The sequence below is a fragment of the Cloeon dipterum genome, chromosome 4 (assembly GCF_949628265.1).
Source record: "Cloeon dipterum chromosome 4, ieCloDipt1.1, whole genome shotgun sequence".
Lineage (NCBI taxonomy): Eukaryota > Metazoa > Arthropoda > Insecta > Ephemeroptera > Baetidae > Cloeon > Cloeon dipterum.
This window is the reverse complement of record NC_088789.1, coordinates 7,074,932-7,084,219: the sequence shown is the minus strand read 5'-3', so window position 1 is coordinate 7,084,219 and position 9,288 is coordinate 7,074,932. Positions and strand designations below refer to the sequence as shown.

Below are 9,288 nucleotides of genomic sequence, written 5' to 3'. Positions count from 1 at the left end.
AGAGTGAGGGGAGTTGCACGGGGTTGGTGCTCGCTGCCGAGGGTGGAGCCTCCGCGCGTGGAGGACGGTGACGGCGGCGGGGTGCTGAGGGGGAGGAAGAGAGAGAGGTGAATCGGCACTGAAAGAACCCTTTTTACTATATACACGGACAGGCCCCGAGATAGGGCGTCGAACCTGGGGCCTAGATTTCAACGAGTAGTCATTGACCCTCGCTCGCTCGCGCTCTCGTAATGTGGTGGCGGATTAATGTGCAAATGCATGATGGAAAGACTTGCAGCCGACTCTCGGGTGAAGCGATGCGACGCCTGCAACAGACTTGTGCGAATAATGCTTCAAACAGGACATTAAGTAGTTTTCTTAAGTGAGCGTTTCAAAGTGCATCAAGAGATTGCATTTATGAATTAATTGTAATATTTTTTCCAAGTGTAGTTTTAAACTTGTTTTTCTAATAATTTATTCAAAATATTTACGACAGAACGAGAAAATTTCCTGATCATTGCATTACAATTATTTTTAAACTGATTCAAATTAAAAACTGGAATTGATCGAGGAATAAGTTAGCGCTGTGCCAAATCACAATCAGCATTGGTCTTCAAATTGTAAATATGCTTGTGAACTCTAGCTGAATTACTTGAAGTTCAGGCAAAAAGATTTTACTTTATCGATGCATTATCTCTTATTCAACAGGGTTTGATTCGGCGAGATTTACCTATTATATTTTCTCAAGATGACGAGATGCTGATAAGTTAAGAGACACAATGGATTCACTGTCAATGAAAGTACAACATTTTGACTTTGATCAGCACCGTTCGTTACTTTGTAAGATGTTAGAAAGAAAAATTATAGATCGGATTGGAAAATATTTCCTCTTTTACTATATACAAACCGAATAATTGAAAGAATTCAAAATATATCGTCAGTGACGATATATAGACCAATTATTCCGTCATTTATGTCATTGCGCAACATCTTCCAATACTTGTTCAAAAATAAAAAATAAAAATTTTTTAGCCTTCATTGATTAAAAAAAGCATTCATTTTACTGGTCAGCTGGTCCCTCAGATTAGTAGCAATGTCGAGGGATGGAGAGCAGTCGAAGGGAGCTCGTCGTGGAGGGAATTTGAAGTTTTTCCTTGTGATTATATTTTAATGGCATTGCCAGTCAGGAATTCATTCTATTAAATATTGGAATTTTAGTTAAATTCAATTAAGAATGATAATTTCAGCGTCTTTTGATAGTTTGAAAGAGTCTGTCGCTCAAAACAGCATTTTCCCCGTTTTTCAAATAATAAAATTTACACATTCTCATTATTTGTAATTTTATAGCTGATTAGAGTGAAACTATTGAAATTCGGCCTTTGCCGTAACATTTTTCTCAAATATTATAGAAACACTCCAATTATTTTTGCGCTCCTGGTTTTATAACGTTGCATTAGTTAATTGGCTGAAGACTGGATTTGACACGTAAATTATTCAGAGAGAATTTTTATTTTATGTAATATCATCTGTTCCTTCTACTTTGTGCGAAATGAAGCGAAAGGAACGGAACCGCGATATGTACGCAAAACACGATGTTACAAGAATAAAATTATCCTCCCTTTGAATAACTTACGTGTCAAATCCAGTCTTCAGCCAATTAACTAATAACGCTATAACAAGGGGAACGGATCTATCAAACAAAAAATGTGATTTTATCGCTACACTATTCGATAATGTTTGATGAAAGATGACAATTTTCCAAAGGAATAGCTCCCGTTATTTATGGTTCTCTAAATCCACGCCTATATAGGTCAAAATTTTAAATTGACAAAATTTCTTGAGAAGTGATTAAAAAATGTGACAAATTAAGAAATTACTCAACGAGACGAATCGGATGATACGCGATTTTTATACTTTTGCAAAAGTTGGTGATTGTTCATAAAATTTCTGGCAGAAAAGTTCTTTAGAAAAATCGAAAGCAGACATGTAGCGGCTTATTGTGGTAGTTTTCAAAATTCGAGAGTTGAACATCCATAACTCGAAACCTGCAAACAACGGAACGTTTTCCTTTGGCATTTTCTCATCTTATTTTAAAATCTGTATGATGGTGATGAGAAAATTTTATTTTTATTTGAGTCAATAGGTGTATTCCCCTTGTTGAATATCCTGATTTTAGTGATATCAACATTTCCGTGCTGGTTTTATTTGTTCATGGTTCCAGTGAATTCAGCACAGTTCCAAACAGCTTCAGTGCCCAATTTCGGTGTCGAGACCCTTTTAGTGGAAAAAACGAGGAACGTCGGAAACAAGCGAAATCCGCGCTGTGACAAGTCAAGGGTGAGAGACGCAAACAACGGCTCGCTTTTGTGAGTGAGCGTATACTGTATATATCGAGTTGCCTAAATTAAATTCCGCGAACGACAGAAAGAAGGGTTGTAATGCTCACACACACGCGGAGTGAAATATTCACGACGAGAGAAAGAGAGCGAGAGAGAGAGAGAGAATCCTCCCCTATTGCGTTGGCCGTCGAGTTGTCTTCCCCGCCGGCGGCTGAGCGCCTTCGGGACGGGGCTAGTGCGCGAGCTCGCGACTCGGCCGGCAGTTGGTGTGTGTGTGCGCGCGGTGTGTCGCGGCCGGCGCTGAGTGCTGTGCTCTGCTCGCTCGCTCGCTCGCCAAAGGTCAATGACACCGCTGCTCTGGCTCGGCTGCTGCTACACTGCCGGCTCCGTGATAATTATGAATGTACAGTGCACTACCTGCTGATCGGCCCCTGCCGGCCACCCGCCCGCCCGCCGCCAAGGACACAATTACTACGCCAAGGTACCGCACCATACGCCCTTGCGCAAAATTCGATTCTGCTGCTCTTCCTGTGCGTGAGCCTTGCTTTGACTTTGCACCAAGGTCGGCGGCCGGAATGTGTGCGAATGACGAACCGCCCGCCCGCCCGCTCACCCGCCCGCCACTTTCACTCGTGCTGTATTTTTCGTTTCCGTCCCGCTCTCTCGCTGGAGATCAATGGAGGCAGGGTGGATGACCTGCAAGGTCGCCGCCGCCGCTGCCGCCTCCTCCTTAACCTAATGCCCGTTGTCCGCGCCGCCGGCCAGACTGTGCGAATTCCCTCAGTACTTTTTCCGGCGTGGCTTTAAAACTTTAATCTTTCGGCTAGAATTTCCGCAGTGCTCGGTGAACTTGCGTTTTTGTGCTCTAAAGATAACGACACTTACTTGTTCGTTCTTAAATTCCCTTTTATAAAAACAATATTATTTCACAGTCGCCAGAGAGACTTTTGTTAAATGTTTTTTTTTTATTTTTCCAACAAAGCTAGAACCTTTTGTTCAACATTTGAACGGAAGTGTTTTAAATAAAAATTTCTCCATAACAAAGAAAAGAAATGGAAATTAGAATTGCAACTCGCTTTGAAGGCGCATGCATACACAAAGAGATTTATTTCCTACGCTAAATTAATGTCTTTGTCAGCTTGTAACAGCAATCTCATTTCTGAAATCACGTCGACCACTTTTTTAATTAAAAAATATGTTAAAAAAGTTCCACCGTTTTGCACTTCACATTATACACAATCCCGAACCTAGCCGAGCCTTGTTATGAAATTTAATTTACTGAATATAAATACACCGCGTGAAAACGAATTCTGTGAATGTTTTGGATGATTCACCAAATCGGCGGCTGAGTTTTACGTAATTTTTCTGCCTCAGACACGCCGAACTGTTTTTGTTGTACATATTGCAGCTGTTGGCTGATTGTGAGTCGAGGGGGCATTGACTGACAGGAAGTCTTAATTTTAGCGAAAGAGGGTTAGCAGGGAAAAGAGAGCGCCGCGAGACAGAATTATGCTCACGATTTTAATCGAGCTACACGCTTTTACTTTATTCTCAACCGAACTGAATAATTGAGTCATTGAATACATAAATAATTAACGCATTGGTATTAGGAGATATTTGATTTTGAGACAATCCTAGAAAATCCTCCTTTTTTTGACAGTTGTCGTGCTAATCAATTTAGTTTACTGCTGATTTATCAAAGAAAGCTTTCCACTCACGAATTTAAATAAAATTCTAACTGGTTTGTGTAAGAAATTTTTCAGAAAGTAAATATTAATTATAAACTAGCCTGGGGCCAAGAAAGTATTTATCCTGAAATTAGTTGTACTAGACATATTTTTATTTGATGATCAACATTTTTGTTGCTCGACATAAAATAATAAAATGGAAAAATAGGTCAGACAATAAAAAGTTGACTTCATTTCTACTTAAATTTTCGTATTGAAAACACGAACACATGTTTTTGAAATGAAAAAGTTATTCAATCACGTTGACCTTTAGTTATCTTCTTTTTTCTTTTTCAAAATCAAGGCTGCTTTGTAATCACTATTGAAGGACGTTTTGAAAACAGCCGCGACTTACCCACAGTCAAGGACATCCTGTGGAGAAGTCCATAGCTCTCTTAACGGACCGCAAATGACAAACTACTTGTGTGTGTGTGTGTGTGTGTGTGTGTGTTTTTTTTCCCCTTCACTAAACTGTTTTGCCCGGTGCAAAACACACACAACAGAGGCTGGGTCGGAAATCTAAAGAGAGGGCGATAACACTTGCTGCATGGATTGGATCTCTGCTCTGTCCAGGGCGTAAGAGGTTTTCACATTATTAAATTACGATGTTTGTACTCCAACAGCGGTTATGTGGCGGGCAAGAAACCAAACAAAAGGTTACACGATTCAAATTATAAAAGCCGGCGAAGTGCATTTTCGTAAAAGGGGTTATCCAATTCAATTTACATGCTTCGCCAAAGCATAGGAATTCTCGCAATGACCATTTTCTCACCTATAGAGAAATTACTACGATTTCAAAGCCTGATTAGTCAATGAAAAATAGAGTCACTTTTCCGGTTTTGGTTTCGACCTCGTGATAAGCAAATGATGGTCTCAATGCCTCTTTGTAGAACAAAAAATAAAATTAGGATAAGTTTAAAAATTAAATTTCAAGTAAGTAAACTAATTTAACATTTTATTATTTTTTAATTAACACGCTTTAAAACTACTATAAATTGAGACTTACATTTACGAGGAATTTTTAGCAACAAAAAATATTTTGAGACATTCAGTAGCTAAATTAACACATAAATTTTCAAAAACAAGTCCATCAAGGGGAGTAATGAACATTAACAGATTCGAGTTTTAATTCAAAAACCATTAAGATACTCAAGTATTATTTTTGACAGTTTTGGATCAAATTAAATCATAAACAAAATCACTGAAAAGCAAAGAAAATACGTATATGCATTAAATATGCGAAAAACTAAATTTTGAACCGAATTATCCGCTGATTATAAGTTTTTCGGTGCAGAATTTTGCGTCCTATCATTAATTTTGTGGCTCTGTTGGTGCAGACGTCGGTGTCTGTCGCCAACGAGAAATGACGCAGTTTTGCAAAATGCACCCCTTCAAGTGCATCGGGAGGTGCATTTTGTGCAGTTGCATAAAGCGGTGCATGAGCCTGCGCATACGTGTGCATGCACATACACCAGAGCCCGAAGCCGCTGGCCGACACTAACAATGAACTCTGGCTTATGCACTTCCAGAAGCGTCTCCGCGAACTTCTCGCCTGCCGAGAACGTCCTCCGGGCCCAAAGCGGATTTTCGCAGCAGCAGCAGCATTCGCACCCTCGCAAGTTGTGTCGTCGGCGACGCACCTGTTATGCAACCCTCAGGACAGTGCCGTGTTTATTGTGTCTAGAGCGCGCATTGTTGCGTCAGGCACTGGATTGTTGCGAAAAGTGGCTGGTGGCGGCGCTGCCCCGGCCGAGTCGGGTTTTGCTGCTTACTCAAGAAGGACGACTCCGGTGAGTACAATTTAGGGTAATGACAGATATAGGGAGTAAATTGCCCGTCCCACATTGATTCATAAAGTGTTCAAGGGGAAATTTCGTTTCTTTATTGTGAGTCAAAAACGTTATCTTTGAGGAAAGATGATTAATAGGAAAGGTTATTCACAGAAATTGTGTAGAAGTCAGTTTATTTTTAGTTATCTCGTTGTATTTGATAAAAACATAACAATTAGAAGGAAACCCGAAATATGCTCTGCTTCCGCGTCCACAGTCAATTATTTCTACTACCTATCCTGTATAACGTGACTTGATTTATTAAAATGATTTTGAAAGTTGGCAAAGCGAGACCTTTGTGATTTCTCACTATTGTTTTGAGTTAAATGTATGTTAAAGTTGTATGAAATAAACATTTGGTCGAAAATACTAGATAAATTAATTAATTGTTCATACTAGCTGGGAGATCTATTTTTTAAATTTTGGAGTCGATTGATAGTTAAAAAATTTTATGGGATTTCTTAATATTCATTTAAACCTTTTTTTATTTGGTCCAATTCTTGTAATATCTCTATGCTATTTCAGCATATTATAAAATAAAATTTCGTAATTAATAATAGAATGGATAGGTAACTAAGTTGACAAGGAGGCAATAATTAGATAGAATTTCGTTTTATCTCAGATACCAGGGTTTCTATATCAATAATGTACAGTTCACAGGGTGGGGCATAGAGTATTAATACGATTTTCCACGATTTCTACTTTATTTTCCTCATTGTGATTTACTGCGTCGTAGCTGGAGATTTCAATGGCTTTCATCTCATTAGAGTATGATACCAGTGCCGCGCATCATACTCGGAATTTTCAACCTGCTAGTTAATAATAGGAAAGCCTAGGTACTGCGCGCAATTTTGCTTCGGACAAGTACACCGGCACTGCAAGCAAGCGCCATTTTCGCTCCGCTATGAGCTTTGATTGAACCTTCTTGTCACCATTGTCGGCGTATTGCATGCACGTTGCTAGACTAAAATGTGATTGGCCTTTATCAGCTTCATGATCTTGAAACGCATCGTTTTGCTAGAATAGCCAAGTTCACTTTGCGAGGCGCGCGGTTATCGGCGGCCGTATGTTCCAAGCTCGTCAACAAATAGCCGCGAGCAAAGTCACAAAGTGACTGACTGATGTTTAAACAAAACAAGCATTGTGCATGCATTTGTTAGCTAGCTGCCTTGTGTCATCACTATATTTTTATTTCGAATTTGCGCAATGAAGAATTTCGCTGTCGCCGCGAGCGCACATAACAACTTATGTCACGTCTAATTTCCTGAGACATTACTGCTCTGTCCTTCGCAGGAATAATCTCCGCTGGTCGGTTTTGTAAGGAAATCGTTATTACTCAGACAGAGGGTGACGTGATGTTCAATTACGAATTCATAGCAATATAGTTGTGCAGATCAATATTATGTTATCAAAATTGTGAAAGAATACTATTCAAATTGTACTCGCTGGTGTTAGCTTTTTCAAGTTTAGGCACCAAATTATCTTATCTCAATGACCCAAATTATAGTATTTTTCATGTGTCTGTAAAGAACGCCATTATTGATATTATCGCAATCACAATCGCTGAAAACGACATCATATTTCGCGTTAATTTTTTAAATAGTATTTTTGAATTTGGGTCGGTCGCCCGCTTATCGCACTTAAAACAAAGGTGGGCAGAGCAATGAGCACTTCAAAAGGATTATGTTCGGCCAAATTACAACGGGTGTTTTTCCTGGTAGAATCTTAAAAAAACAGACCTAAATCTCTCATGTAATTTACAGTCCAAAGTTAAAAGATAAATTGCGATTTGCTTTATTGAATAATACTTTCAAGAGAATGCCCAGTCAAGATGATTTCTATTAATTAATTATTTTTTTAAAATCGTATTTTTCGAAAATATTCTGTCTGACCTCTAATGATATTAGAAGCTAAACAGAAATTAACGAAATTTGACTAGAGCAAGAATAAACAGGATTAATAATTAATTTAATTTTTTAATGTAGATTTTTAGAACTAAAAAATAATATTTATTTATTTATTTTTATATTTTTATATTATAAACCTTAAAAAATTGGCTATTGGCGAACAAGAGAATAATTTTGTCTGTCTAGGAAAGTATTCCATAGTTCACTGAAAGATAACTACTATGAAACTGTAGAGATATATTTTCGAAATTATCAATTAATTTTTGCTATAACATTTCAAAACAAAAACACGTGGAACCTTGGACATTTTTCTATATTTACACAAAAATCCCAATTCAATTTTTAAAGCATAGAAAATGTATGACTATTTGAAAGAGTTGTAAGTTTATTATCTTTGATATTGGATTTTCCTACAAGATTAAATTTGACGAGCAAACGGAATTTTATCGTTCCAAGCCAGTTGCCTCGGCTCATTGTCAATGTCACAGCCTCGCGTGAGGCACCAGACCCGAAAATCCCGCCACGGAATTTTGGCAAAAAAAGTCGCAACAGCCAAGAGGGGTGGGTGTGCGCTTGGCAAACAGAGCAAAAGGTTTTCTGCGGGTCGCAAGGATTGAGTTTCAAGTGCAGCGTGTGACAGACACAGTTGCTGCTAAAATATATTATGGCCATGCGGCGGTCGGGGGTCGAAAATAGCGAAAACTGGCGGGATGAGATGCGAGAGAGCGGCAAAAGGCAGGCCGACGAGCAGTGAGAAAGGCACGCGGAGGGAAATAAAGGCTGTTGCGCGCGGCGAGGAGCCGAAGAGCGAGCGCAGATCACATGACCAGGTCGTCTCGTCGTCGGTTGCTCGCGCACTCCCCAGCGCAGGAGGAGCTCTGCTGCTTTAAACTCATTTAATTTCAACTATAAATGTTGTCGGTCGTTCACCTCGCGCGATTGCCGGCCTAGATATTGCAAGCTGATAGTGCAGCTGCCGCCCCGCGCGCCGCACACGCACTCACAGAAAAAGGGACACACTCGCCGCTGCTTTTCGGCCAACTGATAATAAACGGGGAAAAACGTGATTCCGAGAATGCGAAACGTACTTGCTGTTTATTTCTAAGAGCCTTTGTTTTTATTGCGAGGCGCTATCTGTTTAGCCTCTCCACTAATAAATTGGACAAGTGCAAATTTAAGTCAAACAGAACTGTGCGAATAGTGTTAAATTTTGGAAGCTTTATTGGTGTAGTTTTAAATTGCAAAATAGCGCAGCGCCTGAGAATGTGCCCATCTGGTATTGAAATTGAATCAAAAGTCAAAATTTAAAGGATATTTTTTCATGACTTGCTAAATCAGACATTTTCCAAAGAGAAGGAGGATCAAGAGCCGCAGAGTCACATGGTCACGTAGCCCACCAAATTATCAGTGGGAAGGCAAAAGTTCAAGTTGGCAACCGCAAAGCTCGCAATAAATTTAAAGAGCCTCTCTCCACAAAAAATTATATTTAAATATCTTCTTGTTCGCA

The 9,288-nt window shown here is 39.4% G+C and overlaps 1 protein-coding gene across 2 annotated transcripts in view; it reads left to right on the top strand.

Moving 5' to 3' along the window:
* Window positions 1-2,575: 2,575 nt before the first annotated feature.
* The window catches only part of Hr4 (Hormone receptor 4), a 58,978-nt gene continuing 52,265 nt past the window's right edge, over window positions 2,576-9,288 (top strand). The window contains exons 1-2 of one of the 2 annotated variants that reach the window (XM_065490867.1): window positions 2,576-2,799; window positions 5,575-5,835. The gene's annotated coding sequence lies outside the window, so the exon portion shown is untranslated. The remainder of the gene's footprint in view (window positions 2,800-5,574; window positions 5,836-9,288) is intronic. The other variant, XM_065490868.1, reaches the window with a different exon arrangement.